Source organism: Lynx canadensis, chromosome C1 (assembly GCF_007474595.2).
Source record: "Lynx canadensis isolate LIC74 chromosome C1, mLynCan4.pri.v2, whole genome shotgun sequence".
NCBI classification, from domain to species: domain Eukaryota; kingdom Metazoa; phylum Chordata; class Mammalia; order Carnivora; family Felidae; genus Lynx; species Lynx canadensis.
In genome coordinates this window covers 73,203,004-73,223,401 of record NC_044310.1, presented here as the reverse complement: position 1 = coordinate 73,223,401, position 20,398 = coordinate 73,203,004, and the positions used below count along the sequence as shown (strand labels likewise).

The following is a 20,398-nucleotide window of genomic DNA, read 5'->3' as shown; positions in this document are numbered from 1 at the left end:
GAAATTCTAGTAGGGCGATGAAACTTCGGGTGGAAATTTCTATCTCAAAGGGACATGAGTTTGGGAAAGTTCTTATTAAGCAGCAATTTTCCATGGACTAACACTGAACTCTTGTCGCTGCTATGGTAAGCGTAACAGCCATGTTTGTAAATATCCTTTGTGTATCTATGCATTTGTAATTTGGAATGAATCCTACAGATGGAATCCTGACGTCTACTGGGCACTTGCTACTTTAGGGTCGGTGAATAACATGACAAAGTAAAAATGATTGCACTTCTTCCCTCAACAAAACAAAACAAAAAACAGCTTCCAGGTAGGTCTTGGCATTTTCCCTGTGAAAATTCTAAAAAGCCCAAAAGAGGATATAGAAGAATAATGCAGCCATTCATAGTTTGTAGCTAAAACATAGACACAATTTCCAGCAGCGGGCACTTGCCTCCACTGTTCTCACAAGTGATGGAGGACTGTGGCTTCCATTTCACAAACGAGGAACCTGAAACTATCAGTAACTTCCATTAACAGTCACAGAGAATGATGGGCTGTCAGGCCACACCCAAAGATAAGAGCAAAACCAAGATCTGAACCCCAAACCTGATCATCTTAACTCTGAGAAACTTATTAAACTTATTAAAGCCATTCAGACAGAGTTTGCTCAAGTTCTAGAAAGTCAGCCTCTCGTCACATCAAAGACATGTGATGTTCTGTTTTGGCTGAGAAAGCTGTACCCTATATCACACAGCTCTGCAGCAGGACCTCTTTCTACTAAACACGCTCGCTTCCCACATGAGCTGCCATATGTCTTACCCTTCATAAGAAGTTGGGTGTGAATCCATTTTATTTTAGCAAGGACTCTGCTTCTGTTCGTCAATCTTCCCCCTTTGTCTCATCCCTCATCTCTTGCCAAATGACTTTTCAAGTACTCACTGAACTTATTTTAAAGGACAAAGTATTCCTATACTGCCTCTGTGAAGAGATGCCATGGGAAACGAAGAAAATGGCTGGAGGACTTTGTTTCATGAAGGATTTGTGGACAGGCTTTCCACATTTTAGTAAATGCCCTTCACTAAAGGGAACCCGTTAGAGGTGTTTAGTAAATTTATCTAGTGGTCTTTAAGTAGACGCTGGTACAGGTGACTCTCAAACTTCAGGATCCTTACAGAATCCCGGGCCCCATCCCTATGGGGCCCATTCCTTCCTGAGCCCAGGAATCTGTATTTTTGAAAGCTCTTGGTGTCATCCTGATGCCTGGGGTCCTTAGACCACACCTTGAAGAACACTGATCCAGTCAATGTTTATCCACATCTCAAAGATAATTTACAGCCTTGGGCTCAGGCAGGGCCTGGTTCAGGACACTGGAATGTTAAGAGGTCAGGGCCAAAGGGCTTGGCTGACACAGGGGGTCTGAGATGTCAAAGGTCACCGGCCCACTTCTTTTCTGAGTCCAAGGAGTAACTTAGCTTTTCTTGTTTCCGTGAGTTCCAAACTCACCCATTAGCAAAATAAAGAGCAGCCTGTTCAAATTCTTTCTGTGAATCTTTCCTGGGCTCCTTAGGAGCCAAAGGCCTGTGTTCTCCCAGGGGCTGGCTTTCTCTTTGTATGGCTGTGTTTCCTTCTTCCCTGGACTGTCAGGACTCAGCTTAGACAGAGCAGTTTTCTTGTTCCGAATCACATTTTTCATGTGTACCATAACTAATCTGGACTTTGAAAATCAAAATGGGGCGCACAACATGTGATCAGAATGCAATTTTTTTTTTTCCAATAACCGGAGCTCTTTAATAGTTGGCTTTTGCTTAATAACCTAAGACACGGATCCACAAGGATCACTCTTTCTGCCCCATTCAATTCACACACAGAGCAGAATTCACACAACCCGGATTTAATTTTTTTCATATAAATAATTAATTCTACATTTAAAAACACGTTAAGATGTTTTATTTCTTAATCAGCTAATTTGACTGGGAAACAAAGATGCCTTTTATTCACATTCTCTTTGAGTCGTGTACTGTAGTAAAAGTTCCCCACAAGATTTGGCCCTGCGCTCACAAGTTTCGAGGGTGCCAATTAGTTTCCAGAGTCGCTATTTGACAAAAATGCTTCTCACTTTTAAAAAATGTAATTGAATGTCTGTTCATCACAGAGTTTCTTGTGTTCAAGCCCAGGGTGTTAAACATTTTTCGGGTTGACTTGGGTCAGCTTTGAAAAATTTCAGACAGTGAAACTTGAGAAGGGACCGTATGCTATAGTGTGTCCCTCACATCCCGTTAAGTATTAAGTGGATATTTAAATGGACTTGTTATACCTCGAGACCGCCTTAAAGTGAGCCATATAGTTTATAAGGCTATTAATTAAATGAGAGGATTGCATGGGATGCACATGCATTTTCAAAATCATTCCCATCGGCCCAGAGTCGCACTTTAATTTTCAGACTAATTAAAGTAACACACGGAACCACAAAGGGTGGATAGCTGCGTCTCTGCGTAGAGGCTAACCCTGATGAAAGTGGCATGGGGAATTTTTCTTTTTAAAGCAAGGAAAAGGAGTAGGAGAAGAAAGAATTTGTCTGAGTGCCCCTGACTCCATTCCATTCATGGCTTCCTATTTGTTCCACTCCTGGATCAATTTTTAGTTTAACAAGACTGCATTTTGGGGGAGTTTCAACCCATCTGTTTGGGGCCAGAGTGTGCCCCACCTGGTGGTGCAATTGAGTTCTGAATTAACTGAGCTTTATTTCAGTACAATAGAGCGATTGTTGAGTTGCTTTTAAGCACCAGGATTCTTGGAATCTGATGGGCAAAAAATAAATAAATAAATAAGTAAATCAGACTGCAACGTGCAGCTCTCTGGGCTGCTAATTGCATTTGACCCATTATCCTCCACAGTCCCGGTTCAAACTTTGACACAGCTGACTTGGAGTTTGAAATGTAAATGGGAGGGCCTCCCTTGCAGGTTATCACACTGCGGAATGTCTGTTCCTGGAACACTCTCCAAGGTCTGGAAAAGAGAAGAGACAGATATAAGCAATTATCCCAGGACTGTGCGGCTGCTGGCATTGGGGGCTGGCAGACACGGCCCTGGGCTCCTTCTCCCTCCAACACCACGCAGGGAGAGAGCTGGACAGAGGGAGTAGGGCTGCCCAAGAGAGAAGCAACAGACACATCACAGGCTCCTGTGTTCCTTGCACCCAGGGAGACAGGGACTGAGGGGAATCTCCCCTCCTGGCTCCCACACCCCACCCTTAAAGAGCGCGTTGCACTGGAGTGATAGTTAGCAACCCCCTCTCTGCCTCTCCAGCTTTATCCTGAGCGCGGTGCTGGGCCTTGCCACCCATAAAGCCTCTTTGAAAAGAGCACAGCATTTATAAAGCTCCTCTTTCTTTACAAAGGAAAGTGCCTCTACTCCTGGGAAGCTCATCCAAAAGCAATAGCTTGCGCTGCTCCCCAGCCTGGATCTAACGCAGGATGTGAGCCTTCACCTTCATCTCCGCTCCCCTGGAACCAGCTCTCTCTCTGAGGGGGGGCAATCCTGAGTTGATTTCGCAGTGACTTTAAAAACAGGACCAGGCCAGTGCTTCTAAGGGATGGATTTGGGCCCTGAGAGGAGACAGGGGAGAAGGATGGAGAGGGCCGATGGGGGAAAGTTGATTTCCAAGTCAGGAAGGACGCTGGGGGTTCAGAGGTGATGGCAGCTGGGAAGAGGAATTGGATCCAAGCCCCAGCTCCCCAGGCTGGAAGGAAAACAGGTCCTGAAAAAGATGGAGGGCCCCCAGGGAGCGGGGCTGCGGCCACAGAGCCACCTGAGTAGGGCCGCTCTGGGCCGGAGTCTGCCGTAGCACTGGGAGCTGCACCCAAGGCAGCGGGCTAGAGACGGGTGTCATTCAGGGTGGCAGCCACATGCAGATCCCGGCTTTGCTACCTTACTAGCTGTATGACCTTGGCCAAGTTATAGAACCCTGCTGCCTCAGTTTACCAAATGCTTAAATGGACGCAGTAATAAACAGTCACTACCCGGTAGCGTTACGGTGAGGACTCCAGCGTGAAAGCCTGCTGCGTTGTAGGTGTTTGTTAAGTTCCAAGTAGTACTACCATTGGAACCAAGGTCACGCCTCATGCTGCTTGCTGAGGAGAGCTCAGGGTGTCCCAAAGACAAGCACAAGCACAACAGTGTCAACGCAGCACACTTCTAGAGGGCCCGGACTCCCGGCAGGCTGGGCTCCAGGCTTGACAGAGCTCACCAGCGGGTGTCGGAGAAGAGTGCCAGGCTCCTCAAAGCCCCGTTGAACTTGAGCCTTGCAGAGCTCGCCACCCTGCCTCTCTGAGGTGCATGCCCTGCTCCGTGCCAAGGCGACAACGTCTCCAGGCCAGGCAGGGGAGGTTTCCCTGCCCACCCTGAACTTCCCCCCTCACCCTCACCCTACCGCCCCCCCCCCAACAACACCAGACTGCAAATCCAGCCTAACCCTGCCACTTGCCGCATTTGACCTGGTTTCTCTTCTCAGTGGGAAATCAGAAGAGGGTGCTTTGTAAGAGTTTAATTATAGCTCCTGTGTGTATTAAAAGGAGGGTAAGGCCCCCCACTTTGGCAGTACTACAAGAGACCTCCCACCCATGTTCTCGGCTCAGAGATGGAGAGATGTACTGTGTTTGGGGCCAGGTCTACACTGCACCTGGATCCCTATATTTGCCAGTAAATAGAAGCACATGGAGTTATTAATTAGCATTTATGAGCTCATTAGCACTCATAAGTAATGTCAACACAAGATGATGAACTAAGCTGGATTGTTTGGGTAGGGGAGGTGAGGGAGAAAACTTCTTCCTCCACTTGGACTCATAGAAATGTTACTTCCCTAGAATCGACCCCCACCTAGAAGTCGGCAGAAATGAACACAAATACACAGGGCAAGACAGTAAATTCCCAGTATATGAGGGTGGCCTCTTCAGAGTTTCTGGTTCCCATTACTAATCTATTTCATATTGAATGGATTTGAGACTCAGTTTAAAGAAAACATACAGTAGCAATATCGCCACCCAGGGTGGCCATATGTGATTCTTTTTCATGAAATTGTTAAGGTGAAAGGAAACTCAGAGATCATTACCTCATCCCACCATGCTTCAGGTAGGGAAACCCAGGTTCTAAAGTTGATAGCAAAACTGGGTCTGGAACCGCCACATCTCTACCTCCTTGTCTATAACTCAAAATGGATAAACTGACCCATCAGATTTGGGGACTAAAAGTCCATGTGTGTCCAATGTGATCACTGTGTTTAAACGGTCCTTCTCTCCACCAGGAAGGCAGGCGGGCTTTATTCATTCCGATATCTTTTGGGAACCAAGCAGCACGCACTTCCCTTTTGGGTCCGTCTTTGAGCCCAGCTCAACAGGAATCAGTGGCAGCTGATGTCTGTACTCTGGTCCCTTCCGGGCAGGGCAACCAAGTGAACCACTGTGGGAACCACCCAGCTTCTAATGGAAACAGGATGGAAATTATTCTGGGCTTAAAGCTTCCAATTTACTAGGGACTGAAAGGGGCTTTTGCAGAGAAGTGAGCAGCAATTGTGTGAAGGAGGGGACAGAGAGGGACTTTCACCTCCAGTTCCTCCAGCCATTTGGAAATCTGACCATTTTGACGCAGATCGACATTTGAATTAAATTTAATAGTAGTTTCAATAGGTTGAAAAGAAACCCATTTTTTAAAGCTTCTCCCACATTCCAATGACACTAGGTATTTTGCTTACAAAAAGCTACTCACAAACGGATGGTCCCACAGCGTCAATTGTAGCACTCACTTCTTGTCGTCGTCTTACATACAGTCTTGGCTGTATTAAACTGTTGTCTGGTTTCTAAAGGGTACCCTGTATCTCTCAATTATGATACGTGATTTCACACCGGATTTTCAGTCGCAGACCATCACAGCCAGTCAGCCCTGAATCTCTGTGCATAGTACATAGATGATACCTCGGGCTATGTGGGGACAAGTTTGGCATTCGATCTATGTAGACTACATGGGAAATGAGGAAAGACCAAGTGCTGACCCAGGATACAAACGGCTCAGTTCTTAGAGGTTTCTATGGATCCCTAATTTGGAACAGCTGGCCCAAGTGGGACATCTTTGGTGACATAATTTTTCAATAATACCACACTTCTGCAAACAAGCAGGGTTTTCATGCTGGGTAGACCGGCTTTAGCTCTTAATCTCATTGTTGATTATTCAATCATTTTGTGTTCTGTATGATTATTAGCGAATGAAACAAGGAAGAAGCCAAAGGTGACCTCTACCTCATATTGAATTCATGTACATAGAACATGGAGTTCTACCTGGAATTCAGTGTTGACTGTTAACCTCGGTCAGGAGCTTTTTGGCAAAGTAGTTCACATGTCTCCTTGTTTCCTGCCACGTGATGGTCCTCCTTGACATTTTCCCTTCTTTACCTATCAGTTCATCACTGGATATAATATTGTCTGATCATTAAAGTTCATTGCCTTCTGTACGCTCCCTTGGGATGCTGAAATCTTAGGTTTTGTGATTAGAACTGGGTGGTAATCTCATGTGGATTCTCTGTCTTCAGAAAGATCATCAGTGAGTTTTACTGACTTGACAAATGGGCGCAGTAATAAACAGTCACTACCCAGTAGCGTTATGGTGAGGACTCCAGTGTGAAAGCCTGCTGCATTGTAGGTGTTTGTTAAGTTCCAAGTAGTACTACCATTGGAACCAAGGTCACGCCTTGTAGCCAGCACCCACGTAGACTTTCCAAGCATCAATACGTACAGGAGCTTCTGGATGGCTATCTCGAAGAAACAATGTTCTTCTGGAACTCTGACCCATTATCAATCACTGACTTCCCCTGCCATGCCTTTGAGTACTGCTGTTTCAAATAGTTAGAGGGAGGGGGGTTGGGCAGGATGAGGCAATTTTCTGCAATATAGAAAAGCTGAAAAGAATCAGCAACTTCAATGCTACCGTCCCTACCAACAGATAGTGACCTCAAGGCTGTCTTTGCAGCAACCAGATTCACTAGTATCTGCCAGAACTGAGACCTCCTGTTGATGTAAAACGCTTTTGTAAGGTGTCATATATGGTGGCCAAAAGATACACAAGCAGCTGCATTTCAGTGGAATGAGAGGCGGCTGCAAGCAGGAGACTGAAGACAAAAGACAGACAGACAGACACATCAGAACCCCATTCCCCACTGAAACCTGTCAATGGGCTTCACATCATCCACAGGATAAACTTGATACTCCTCAACATAGACTATAAGAAGCTTCATTTTTTGACCCCTGCTTCCCCTGACCTTGCCCTGCACCATTGATCTGCCTGGAAGATTCTTCCACAACACCCTGGTCTCCCTTTCTTATTGGGTAAGACTAATCTCAGGCATCAACCCCTCCTGGAAACTGCATTACCGTCTTTCCTCTCTGACCACTAGGTGGGATAAGGCATCCTTCTCTATACTCCCTTCTACCACTCCATTTACCACAGTATTTATAATCGTTAAGTATCTTTTTCCTCCATTTGACTGTGATTTTCTCAAGGGCGAGAGCCATGTCTTATTCATTTTCTTATTCTCTGTACCAAGAACAAAGCCTAAGACATGGTAGGAGTGTAATAAATGTTCAATGGATGAATAATAGGCTCCAAATAATAGGAAATGGCTATGGAGAGATGATAAATGCCATCCAGAAGTCTGACCTGCTATATCAGAAATGGAAGCACTAACTTTGAGCCAAATGATCAGACAAAGAAGCTGAGCCCATAAGAGCAGCAGTGTCTACCCCCTCCAGCCCCAGCCCTGCAGACACGGCCCAGATGGCTCTCTGTGGGGCAAACTCTATCAGTAGTTGGTTGATACCATTATCCCCCTCCTTTAATGACCGTTTTCGACTCCCTTCATCCTCAGCTAGCTCCTCTTCTGGTTGGGGTGACTTACCTCGTGGAATGTCCCAGACCTTCATCCTTGAAGGATCTGAGCCCCTGAGCCTCCTCACAGGCCATGGTTGCCATATTTTCCATTTACTACCAAAACTGGGTAAGAGAATACCTAAAGATGCCTACGTGGTTCACTTGGGTGGTAAACATAGGTCCCCTCCCTGCCCGCCCTGATGTAGAAGAGCAGCCCTACCTCTTTCTGTCAGGGTCAAATCCTGCCGCTAAGATGATGGTCTCTTAGCACAGGGAGTGCAAAGTGTCCTACCAGGAGCCAGAATTTAGAGTCCAGTGGGACTTTTGCTATGTCCTCAGATGGAAGCTTCCTGCTTTTGGAAATCAAGACCTCGAAGCCTGCAGAGCCAAGAGCTATGGGAAGGGAAGTACCAAGTCTTCAAGGGGGTCACTGGGAGTAGCAATAAGCAGAGCCCACCTACTTTCACCCCTTGGATCCTGGACCCATGTGTCCTTCCTACTGGGGCACGGCTCCTTATAATGGTTGTTGATTTAGAAAGTACACTGCCTCCTAGAAGATAGTTCCTGATCCTCATAGATACCCTCCCCAAACCTATGCTACAGTGTTGCCTTCAACAGGCCATTCCATCACCCAGCAGACGGCTTTATCTAGGTAGTGCTATATGAGATAGGATGAGTGTATCCCATTTGCCGTGTCCCCTCGGGTGCACCTCCCTTGCCATAAAGTGGGTCCCATGTGTGACATGATGCGATGCAGGACACCTGTTGATCTATCAAATAGTCCAAGCCCTCACTTCCAGTGGTACAAGCTGAGGCTCTGCAGACAGAAAAGGCAAACCCCAGAATATAATTTTTCAAGTTAAAATGGATTTCTGCCCCTCTTAACGCTGTAGCTAACTTGCAACCAAGTGGATGATTGGTGATCTCAAAGGATAATGCCATATTCGGAATTATTCCCTGTTGGTTGACAGATCGGACATTTGGTAGCAGCAATAGCTATATTAGTTTGGTGAGTGGGAGCCAGGCTGTGGACCCATGTCTAGCCTCCAACATCCACCATGGCCATTGCATCTGTGCACCCACTGTGCCAGCATTGTGGTGATGGATGGCAGTGACTAGCTGATGTCAACTAGCCTAGTCCATCTATATTCTTGTTTGTTTAATGCCTCTTCTGTGTTGGATGCTCTCTGGTGGATGTTATACCTGTGATACCAAGATCTTCCTACTTCATGCCCATGCCCACAAGAATGCCTCTTCCCCAGACCTCCTTGTCTTCCAATCTTCTTTCTTCTGGCTCCTGACCATTTAGCCAAGACATTTGCCATTGCCCATGAGTTTGTGTATATTCTCCTTTCCCACAAAGTGGATGAGCAGGTACACCATTTGAAGCTATGGTCATAGGGAGGATCTCCACTGATCGGTGACCCTTGAGTAGGACTCGGTGCATAGCAATCCACTTTTGATTTGTAGCACGGACCAAGTCCACACATCAATGAACCAAACTGGACCCTTTATATTCTCCATCAACTGGTCATAAGAGACCTCCAGGCAGCCACAGGTGTGCAGTGAGGGAGAGGCAGTGCAGCGGTGGTGAATGATGACATGGGGTCTGGGCCACATGGTCACACCATCTACTTGTGCCCTCTGGCCCTGCTTATGTCCAATCCCAAGTGTACCCCTTCCATTTTTCAATGGACTACTTCTGGGCTTACCCCCTTAACATTATGACTTGTTGAGTCTGACCAAAAAAAAACGTTTATGATGGACAATTCTAGTCTCATAACCATTTGATTACCAACAGGCAGAATCCCAAAGCATACCAGAAGCTGCATTTCATAATGTGTATAGTCTATTATCTGGACCCTCCTATTGAACTTGGTCATTTGGTGGGATTTCTGACCTTATGTGATATCCCCACTCTGTCATGCCCATTTCTTTGAAACTTTTCATCATTTCTGTCACCAACTACCATGGTGATTCATTTCTTCTTCATTTTATGTGGACCACTACTTTCTCCAAGTTTCTGGGAGCCATCCTAGCAGAATATTAGCAGCATGCTAGGATCCTTACCAGACATCCTGTATCCCAGATGAGTGACCCATATCAGTAAATTCTCCCTTTTATAATTTTATATTCCACCCACCTAGATCCAGTATTCCCAGAACCTAGTCCCTCAAATAATGTTCCAGACCCTGCCAATACCTGTTGGCTAGATCCTGCAATTCCTTCAAGTCATAGTATGTCTCCTCCCCTAGAAGAACCAGCACTTTCCCCAGCAGGGCCATGTTGGGATTTAATCCTATGTATTGGTCTGGCTGCCAAGAGAGGGGATGTGGGGACAGATCTTAAAGGGAAGAGGACGCATTTGTCTTGCAAGACTGAGGCCTCCGCTTCTCCTTCAAGCAAAGAGAAGAGGGTAGTGCTAGTCTCTTAACAGAGAGAAGTGGGCTACTTCTTGGGTTCAGAGGATTTAGGGGAATCTGGGGCCTCCAGATGTTCAAATGCATTAACTCAGATGTCGCTATCTCTTATCTCAAGGTCCTGCTCTTTCCCTATCAGAACCCTGGCCTGGCATGGTACACCTATCTAGGTTGAACATTCAACCTTTGCTGGAACTCTGCTCAACTTATGATTAAGTTCTAGCCCTGACCTTCAACTTTTTCTGCCCACTAACTACAAGAGTTGAGGCTCACTTTATATACAATCCGTGAAGCTTTGTGGTTTTCACACTGAGCCTTTAATTGCTAGCTAATTACTCTCCTTTTCCAAAGCATTAATTGCCCCCAGCAATATAGCCATTCAGTGCCACTGTTCTTATAATTGCTAGTTCCCCATATTTGTCAAATGCCCAATAGATTCACCCACTAGTGCTTTCCTTCCACCAGCATCCATCCAAGGTCACCACTGCTACCTTGTGCCAGGATCTATCACTGCTCCTCCTACTCCTAGAGATGGGGGTCCTCATTACCAATGGCTATCAGGTGACCAAGTTCCAGAATCCCATCTTAGATCTCCTTTCTCAGACCACTCCTGATACAAACTGTTTAAGTTGGGCTCTCTGAGAATTAGACTTTGAATCAGAGATTTATGTACAGGATACTTATTAGTGTCTGCTCTAGGAAATCACCATTTGTAGAAGGAAAAGCAAAGGGAAGGAAAGAGGGTTTGGCCAAGGGAGAATTTGGGCTACAGTGTAGTCACAACAAAGGCCTCAGCCAACCTGACAGAGACTTCTGAAGCTGGTTTGTGCATAGAAGTTGTCCCAAGCTGGGGTGAGGTAGAAAGATCTTTGTCCCTCCTGAAAACCAATCTTTGGATACAGGATGCCCCAGCAAAGGGGCATGACTTGGGTGAAGAGCGTCACTGAAGCAGAGGCAATTAGCAGAGAGGGCTGACAGCTGAGGGCTATCAGGCAACAGCTCTCCTAGCAGCTGGAAGAGTAAACCCTTCACTCCTGAGGGGGACCTGGGGGCTACAGCATAGTGACTACTCAGAACCCAGTTCCACTTTTTATTAACTATGTGACCGTGAGTAAGTCAGTCGTGGCCTCTGCACCTTAGTTTCCTGATCTATAAAGTAGCTCTGTAATGACCTATAATGACCTATAATGACCACCTCGTAGGGTTGTCACGAAGATGAAATGAGATAATAATGTAATGCACCTTAAGACACAACCTGGCACATGATAAGCGCTGTGTCTTTTTTGTAGCTATAAAAAGCTTAGGGTTTGTATGGGAAAGCTAAGCCTAAGTATAGGCTACAGCAGAAGGAGTTGCTAAACTGTGGTCAGTGGGAGCTTAGAAGAGGGGTGAAGATCAGGGGAAAAAGAACAGTTTCAAAGAGGACATGGTCAACAGATACGTGGAATTTAGAAAGATGCGACAGGAGGGGACAGCTTCCAGGTAACATATTCACAAGAGCAAAGGCCCAGGAGGCAGACAGGGCATTTGCAGGGCAGTGAGGAAGTCATCGGGGCTGCTACAGGGCTTCCTGCCCAGAAGCTGGCTGGGAGAAGAGTGGGTCAGGGAAGCTTAAAAATCCAGGCAGAAACAGCTGCTCTGAGACCTCAAGGGACCATGGTACAGTTGGGCTCAGAAGCGGTGTGAGGCATGTCCCTGAGGAATGACACATCTTGGCAGGAGAGGGAAAGGGAGGAGGATGGAGACAGGGAAGAGAGAGGACGAGGAGAGACAGACAAAGAAGAGAAACATGCCAAGGAGACAGAAAGCTGAGGACAAATTGGGATTAAAAGCCATCCAGGGGTGCCTGAGTGGCTCAGTCGGTTTAAGCGTCCAACTTTGGCTCAGGTCATGGTCTCACGGTTCGTGGGTTCAAGCCCCGTGCCAGGCTCTGTGCTGACAGCTCAGAGCCTGGAGCCTGCTTTTGATTCTGTCTCCCTCTCTCTCTGCCCCTCCCCTGCTTGCACTCGGTCTCTTTCTCTCTCTCTCTCTGTCTCTCAAAAATAAGTAAACATTAAAAAAAATTTTTAATAATAAAAAATAAAAGTCAATCCAGAGAGGAAAAGAGAATACCAGAAATGAAGAAGAAATGTGGACTAGTGCTTTAAGAAATGATGGTCTTTTAATTTGTGAAGCTCCGATACAAAGAATTAGTGTGGTAGAAACAAAATAACAATAATAGTTTAGAGCTAGGTCAGCTGTGTTACTTCCTTGGAAAACAATACGAATACATTATTAAGGGGCCCAGTGTTTTCCATATTATAAATAGTTCTAAATTAACGTCCCTTCCCAAAATGCCTACTTTTCCAACAGGTGCAATATGACACCATCTGCCCAACAAAGGATCTAAATGTCACCAACTTCATAAGAAAATGTAATTGGCTGTTTAGGACCCTAGTTCACTATGATGATATTTAATAATTTGTACTTATAGAGCATGTAGGGGCATAAATGAATTATAAATGTTAACTCTTAACTCACACAGTAACTCCTTAGAAAGACAGGAAACACGAACACACTCCCCTTTAACAGATCCATTCATTCAACAAACATTTATTGGCCTCCTGCATGCCAGGCATTGTAATGATGCAGAAATCTGGCTTCGTGAAGTTTGAGCGCCTGCTTCCCAAGCAGAAATGAGAGTCTCCCAAGAGCAGGAACCCTGACGTTTCCTCTCTGAAGTCCTAGGGCCCAGCACTGCACCTGGAAAAAAGAGAGTCATTGCATAAATGCATGCAGATTTTTTAAAAAAGTAAATACCACAAATTAGCTACAAGTCTGTGCTACTGTTATTAAAAACATAAACCCAGAGACTTTTGACCTCCGAGCCATTGTTAGCCACTGGACCTCACTTCCTGTGGAACCCGCTTCACCTCGTGCTCTTCAGCTCTGCCACACTGTAAAACATTCACCCGCCGACTGTTGCCAAATATGCCATTTCTGTAGCCCTTTGCATTTACTGGGGAAGAGGTCGAGGCTGGGCCCCACACTAAGATTTGCTTTTTTCTTAAAGATGTTGGCTTCTGTGAAGATTTTTATACCGAGCGGAAAAATAGAATTCTGAATCTAGAAATCACTCCAAGTCAATATCCTCTTGTTAGTCCGGGTTGGGTGTGGGAAAGTTCCACTTGGCAGTTGTGATGAATCACGAGGTCCCGATACTCTCCGATGGTCAGCAGAGATAGGAATGATTTGGACACCTGGCTTCTGTCTCGCTCAGGTCTGAATCCCCAGCAAGATTCTTCACAAGGGTCTGGCAGCTTAACCCCATCTCCCAGGGCCCAAAACTACGTGTGCCATACCAAAATCCTGGTGAAATGGCGAAAAAGATGAAGTGACAAGTTCGTGCCCGAATCTTGCACTTCCCCCTGCCACATGCCAGTGTGGACGCCATTAAAGAGCCGGACTGCTAAAATCAGGAAGGAAGGGAGCCCTTCGCTCTCAGAACTAAGGCAACAGTGCCACCCGGGCTAGTCATGAAGCAGAATCTCTCCAAGGGAGGAGCAAAGTGACACCAAAAGGTCCAGGTGGCCCTCCCAAGCCTGGGGCTATTGCCCTTGGGACATTCCCGGCAGAAGACCCATTTTCGCAAATGTCGAAATTCCGGCCCAGACGCTCGCTAGGCCAAGATACACCTACATAAGTTATGGCTATTTCAATTATTCAGGTTATCATCTCTGTTCTCCTTTTGCCCCCTGACTTTCTCAGTGAATGACTGTATAAACTACTGCTCTCTAAAGACCTTCAAAGCGTTTACACGTAGACAGTGTATCTGAAGAGGGCCAGAGAAGTCCGAAGAAGAGAACTTGCTTTCCTCATTCTTTAAAAAACATATCCTGTATCACTTGGCTGAAATTTACATCGGGAGGAAAAAAATAAAAAATAAAAAGAATCTCACAGTTTCTTTCTTCTGCTTTTCGGGGGAGGGGGTGGCATTGGCTGTCTACGGCTGAGCCCACAGTTGTACATGAAAGTTAATATTTCCAGGGCCCTGCGTGGGATACCTTTCCCAGAATTCATGTTCTCAATGGGAAACTGAAATAGCGCGTGAGAGTTACCCTAAGTAGATTTAAATAATTAAATTCAAAAATTCTCAAACCACTTGCTGTTTCAAATTTATTTCTTTAATAACAACTCAGACTCAGCAACAGACTGGATTAAGATTTCATTTATTCGAAATTTAAGGTATATCCAGCCCTGGTGTTGTTTTAAAGTTTAAGGGGAAATTTGTGCGTGGTGAAAATGAAGAGGCTGTAGCATTATAAATTCATTTCCTCTATTAGAAGCAGGGCCCCGCCTGCACGCCGCAGCTGTTCGGGGAGGTAGTCCCGGCAGGCTGAAGGGCGCGCCGCGGAGCAGACGACCCTTTGTTTCCCCACGAGGGGAGATTTGGCCGGCCCACACCCTCAGCAACAAACTATTTCCTCAGTGGCGCCAGGCAGTTGGGCAGAATCATTGGGGGTGGTTTCATGTGGCAAGCAAAGCATCCTCTGGGATTCCAGAGAGACTTCTGAGGATCCATTTTCATCCGTGACCTCAAATCATGCCTGGTACCGGGCACAGAGGACGGGAGGCCACGGTGGCCTGAGCCGAGTTCTTTGACCTCTGGATAACCCGCCCGATACAGGCGGCAGGGCAGAGAGCGACTCGGAAAGCAGGTGTAATCGAGGTAACAGCCCCACGGTACTTACTATTCATGCTAACAGTTTTACAAACAAGTGAGTTTCTTATACATTCATCGCCACCCCAGGCATTCATATTCTTTTTAAGTACGGAAACCTTAATTAGATTTTGACCACAGACCCGGATTTGACTTACCCTGACAGGGTTTCCATTAGTGTAATCTGTGGGGAATTCACTGTTTTAACATCTGTGTGCCTGAGGCCTATCTCACATTTACTGCAAAACTCTGAAAAGCCTCCATGTATGGCTGTATGTTTCCTCATGCTCCAATTTCACAGAAGTCATTTCAGCACCAAACGGTAATTAGCAAAGGGATGGGCCTCAGCTGACATGAATGCATTTATTGTTTTCACGAGGCCCTGAACAAGCAAAAAAAAGACACAGTCTAGCTGTCTGGCATTTTATTAACTTGTATTGTGCAGTGCACCTTACTGAAGGGAGATCTTCGGGAGAATTCAGCAGTTTGTGTGTGGCAACACGCAGACTTTGGAAGATATTCATTTCGGTTCAATTAGGCAAGTTTGTGGTACCTCAGTCTGTAATATAGGACAGCCACTTTATAATTATCTTCCATATTAACTTTATCATCGCCAGACTTTTGCATAAATGCAACCTTTCATCTTTAAAATGCCAACACTTCTTCAATTTTGGCACCCGTACAGCTGCTAATTATTGCTCATTATGTGTTAACTGATGAATCATTAATAAATGAATGAATGATAAATATTTTTATGGTAATTGGAGATAAAACTGATTGCAGACTTCCGTAGCTTCTCATAAACGGCACTGTATTTATGAGCAGTGGCTGCCTAATTGTTTAGATGATTTATTACGACCCACCCAGTGTTTTCCCACAGTTGTGGTTTATCACTGCATATTCTCATCGTCCAGGGTGGCGGCTCGCCGAGGACCAGTCTGGGCAGAGGGGAGTGGGCAGCTGCATAACCGTGCTTCCTTCCTTCCCTTGTGTTTCTGTCACCTCGTTTGTCTCAGCTCAGCTGACACGTAGCCATGTATGGGCCTCAGGGCCACTTGCTAGCAATTCGAAGACTTCTCGTGGATTCTCTTCTCCTGCGTGTCGGCGGGGCCACGGCCACAACACTGCTGCGGTTACCCCTAGTCAACAACATATAAAGAGTTGGAGGCGGACACGGGACCACGCACGCCATCCAACCGCCACTTGCCTTGGCTGGCACGCCCCGAGGAAAGGTGTGGCCAGTGGCCACGCAGCCTGGTGTCTCTGTGGTTGAGGAGCCGAAGGAGACCCTTTGCAAAGTTTGGTTACAAGCCTGCAGTTCAGTTTGCACCACCGACAGAAGTCCAGAAAATAAAATGGACCGGAGATGCTCCACCCCGTTCCCTGACTCGCCGTTCATGGCTGGTTAATGGGTTTGGAGGTAACTGCTGTGTTACAAAAATTGTATCCATCGTGCACCTCCGTCACCACCTATAGGTTAAAGACAAAGGGTCTGCGTTTGTCGACGATTCTCGTGAAAATGAAAGATAGAATACTGGCCAAATAAGGCTTGTTTAGCTTTATACAAACAGACGGAAGATCAAGTTAAAAATGCAAAGGAGATTACCAATTCTTAATTATAATTATTTAACCAGGTGGGTAGTTTCTCCTAATGAACATTTCCATGAAAACAGAATAACTAATGACAGTCTTAAAGAAGCCTTTGTCTTTCCATGTACTAATGATCACATTTATAAATATGCAGCAAGGCCCCCGTGTACATTGCTAATGATAAGTAATTAAGCACCAGGCGTGGGAAGCCAGTGAAAAGGGTCATGTTAATGCAAGAGAGGAAATTAAAAATGCAATAAAATAAGTTGCCTAGAAAAGATTAAATAAACTTCTGGCTTTTCCTTCCAGAAAGAAAAGAACGGTTCCCCATTCTCACAGTAATGCCGTGTCAAGCCATTCAACAGCTGGTTAGAAAGTCAGACAGTACGGGTGTCAGCCTGCTCACTGCCCGCATCCCCATTTTATCCTACTGGTTTGCAGGCAGGGGGTGTGGCTTCAAAGGGCACTTGGGTCACTGGAGGAGGAAAAAGGACCCCTACAAAAGGCAGGGGTCGGCCAGCAAGGACGGACACCTGCCACTGTGCAATTAAACTGAACTTTGTTGTTATTGCTGATACACCACTTGCTTATGAAACCATACGGACCAGCCTGGGTTTTTTCATCTTTTAGACGGCAGAGAGAGAAGCAGGTTGACTTTTCCAACACAGTAGAATAACCTCAGTCTCTCTTCACATTGTCTGGTTCCCCACCAGACCCCAAGCTCCTGGAAGATAAGATCACGACTCTGTGCGAGTAGACTCCGTATCCCTCACACCTAGCACTGCACCACACATACACTGAGTGCTTAATAAATGCTGGTTGGATAAGTGAATGAATGAGTGTTCAGAATAGAGCGTCTCTAAGCCAAGTTAGCAGTTTGTGAGAGAGTCCTTTAACATCACTCCCAGACCAAGCAGCCCTGCCACAGAAAAACACTTGGGCCCAGTGGAAAGATGTGACACATTTCCCTCTTATTCAGGTCCTGAGAAAGGCACCCGTTCTTTCTTCCACGTACCATCACCAAAAGGAACAGAAACGTGAGGCTTCAACAAAAAAATCCGTCTTTGCAAAACAAATCATACAGTTGGCATGAGACTCCTGGTTGGTGATTGAGTGGGAATCCCAGCATTTCCGTTAAGCATTAAAGACACACAGAATGGGGGGGGTGGGGGTGGGTAGGGGCACCTGGGTGGCTCAGTCAGTTAAGCAATCAACTTCAGCTCAGGTCGTGATCTCTCTGCTCCTGAGTTCAAGCCCCCTGTCAGGCTCTGTGCTGACAGCTTCAGATCCTGTCTCTCTCTCTCTCTCTCTCTCTGCCCGTACCCTGCTCGAACTCTCTCTCTCTCTCAAAAATAAAAACACTAAAAAAAAAATTTTTTTAATAAAAACGGGGAGAAAACACAGAATGAGTAAGTGGACTTCTTGGCCCAAGTAACAGGACTCGTATCTGGATCTCCAACGCTCTTAAATAAGGGCAATTTGGGTTCTTTTTTAAAAGTGTCCTAGTGGGGCGCCTGGGTGGCTCAGTCGGTTAAGCGGCCGACTTTGGCTCAGGTCATGATCTCGCGGTCCATGAGTTCGAGCCCTGCGTTGGGCTCTGTGCTGACCGCTCAGAGCCTGGAGCCTGTTTTAGATTCTGTGTCTCCCTCTTCTCTGACCCTCCCCCGTTCATGCTCTGTCTCTCTCTCTGTCTCAAAAATAAAGAAACGTAAAAAAAAAAAAAAAAAAAAAAAAAAAAAATTAAAAAATAAATAAATAAAATAAAAGTGTCTTAGTGAAGCTCTTAAGCCACTGAAGATTTTTTTTTTCTTTCAAACATTTCAAACTCGCTGATTTCCAGTCTCTCAAGGCTTCCACATTCCCTAACTCTTCTATCTGGTTAATCCCTCAGCGAAGGCAATCTAATTTTCTGCCGCTGCAGTCCAGGGTTAACAAGAAGGCAACCTTGATCTGAAGAAAACAGCAGCGGCAAACAAAAATTAAACCGTGGTTGGATATTTTGGGTAGTGTTTCCTTTTCCTCCCCCAACCACCACCCCCCCGCCTCTCTTTTTTCTTAAACGAGTTCTAAGCGAGTCACAAGGCAGAAAATCCAAGGCTTGGATCTTCCCGGCCTGTTTTAATATTCCTTCTGAATTCAAATGAACCATTTCCTTTTACATAAAATCTTCGACAAGGCCACACTTCTTTTGTTATCAGAGCGTTGTCATCGGCAAGCCTGCTCGGCTCTCATAAAGGCAATTTAGTACCTGACGCGCGCGCGGGCCTAGATGGGCCTCGCAAATAAGGGGCTCCCGGGGCGCGGGGTGGGGGGTGGGGGTACCCCGGGGAGGCCGGCCGGCTGCGGGGACACCTAAGGCGCGCCTTGCATCAACTTCTCAGGCGGGGCCTCGGTGTCTCGGGGAAAGTCCGGCCCGCGGCAGGGACGCTCGGCAAGCGCATCCTGACCCCCAGCGGCCGGCCCCGTCATCGGACCCACGCTGGTTCCCACTCCTGCGGATCCCCGCGCCCCCGGGCCCCCTTCGCTTTAATTGACAATTAAAGCAAACTTCAGTTCTCACAGAATCAACCGGGTGAAATTTCGCAACGCGAGTTGCACAACTCCATTCCCTCGAAGCAAAACCGGCAGTTCCCCCCCCCCCCGAGGTTTCACTCCACACCTCTGCGTTGGTTGCTGAACTTCCCCCTCGAGTTTCTCTTCCCACACACACCGCTTTATTTCAGAGGCAGCCATGGAGACGGTTTCGGTATGTTTCTGGGGGTCCCCGCCTCGTGCCCGGCCCGGTGCTGAGCTGGCGGTGCCGCGACGCCCCGGTGCGATCGGGAGCGTTTCCAAGCGGAGCGCGGCGCCGACCCCCAGCCCGGAGGGGTGGGGGCGCTTGTGGCTCCTGCCCGGCCGCCGTCATCACACAACCCGGATAAGGCTTCCTGGCCTGGAACGACACGCAGTCACCCGGCCGGTGGTAGGGGTGCCCGACTGAGCAAGCGAAAGTGTGGCAGGCTGCGGCTCGTCGTTATACTAAAAAAACATTTGTTGTTTATCTGAAGTTCAGATTCAACTCGGGGTTCTCTATTTTATCCGGCAACCTCACCTCCTCGTTTGGTGGTTGTATTACTGACCAGCTGCTGACCAGACCCTTGGATAGTCCAGGGGGCCTGTGTGCCCCCTAAGAATTGAGCAAGGATATATACACATATATTTATATTTGTATATTTGAAAAAATATGTATTTTTTTCAACCGTAGAAAAATAGAATGGGGTTCTAGAACCTCTCTGGAGGATCAGACCTCCCTGGGCATTGGCCCATGTCTCAGACTGTTAGTCCTCCTCCCTCCCCCTCTCTTCAGAGGGGAGGCAAGCCCCTGTCCTGAAGGGTCTCTTTCCCACAGTCAGCCTTCCAGAGAATCTGCCACCCGAATCCTTGGCCGCAGATGTTGAAACAAAAGTCATAAACAAGGTAATTTTAGGGGATACTAGATTAAACCGCAGCTTGGTCTTTAAGGGTTAGAAGTGCCTACATTCTCAACTGCCGTTTGTATCCACTGAAATGCTAAAAAGTTCAAAAACCGAGTTTTGGATTACTGTTATCTGCCTGCCATTAAAAAAAAAAAAAGAAGGCTATAGCCTTGGGAATACTGTACGTATCTGTTACCAACAACTCTGAAAACCACCTCTGCGGGCTTGTCAGTTAAACCAAATGTTAAATGGAAAATATTTGGCGGGATTTAAAATTAGACCCACACACATTACTTACAGATGTTTCCATGAAAAACACTTGAAACTGAACCACACCA

The 20,398-nt window shown here is 46.5% G+C and overlaps 1 long non-coding RNA gene across 1 annotated transcript; it reads right to left on the bottom strand.

Annotated features, from left to right (window-relative positions):
• Positions 1–12,879: 12,879 nt before the first annotated feature.
• Positions 12,880–19,625, bottom strand: LOC115521861. The gene is made up of 2 exons (XR_003971188.1): positions 19,316–19,625; positions 12,880–13,058 (listed from the first exon to the last, which is right to left on the bottom strand). It is a non-coding gene; the product is annotated as an uncharacterized LOC115521861 (long non-coding RNA).
• Positions 19,626–20,398: the final 773 nt, after the last annotated feature.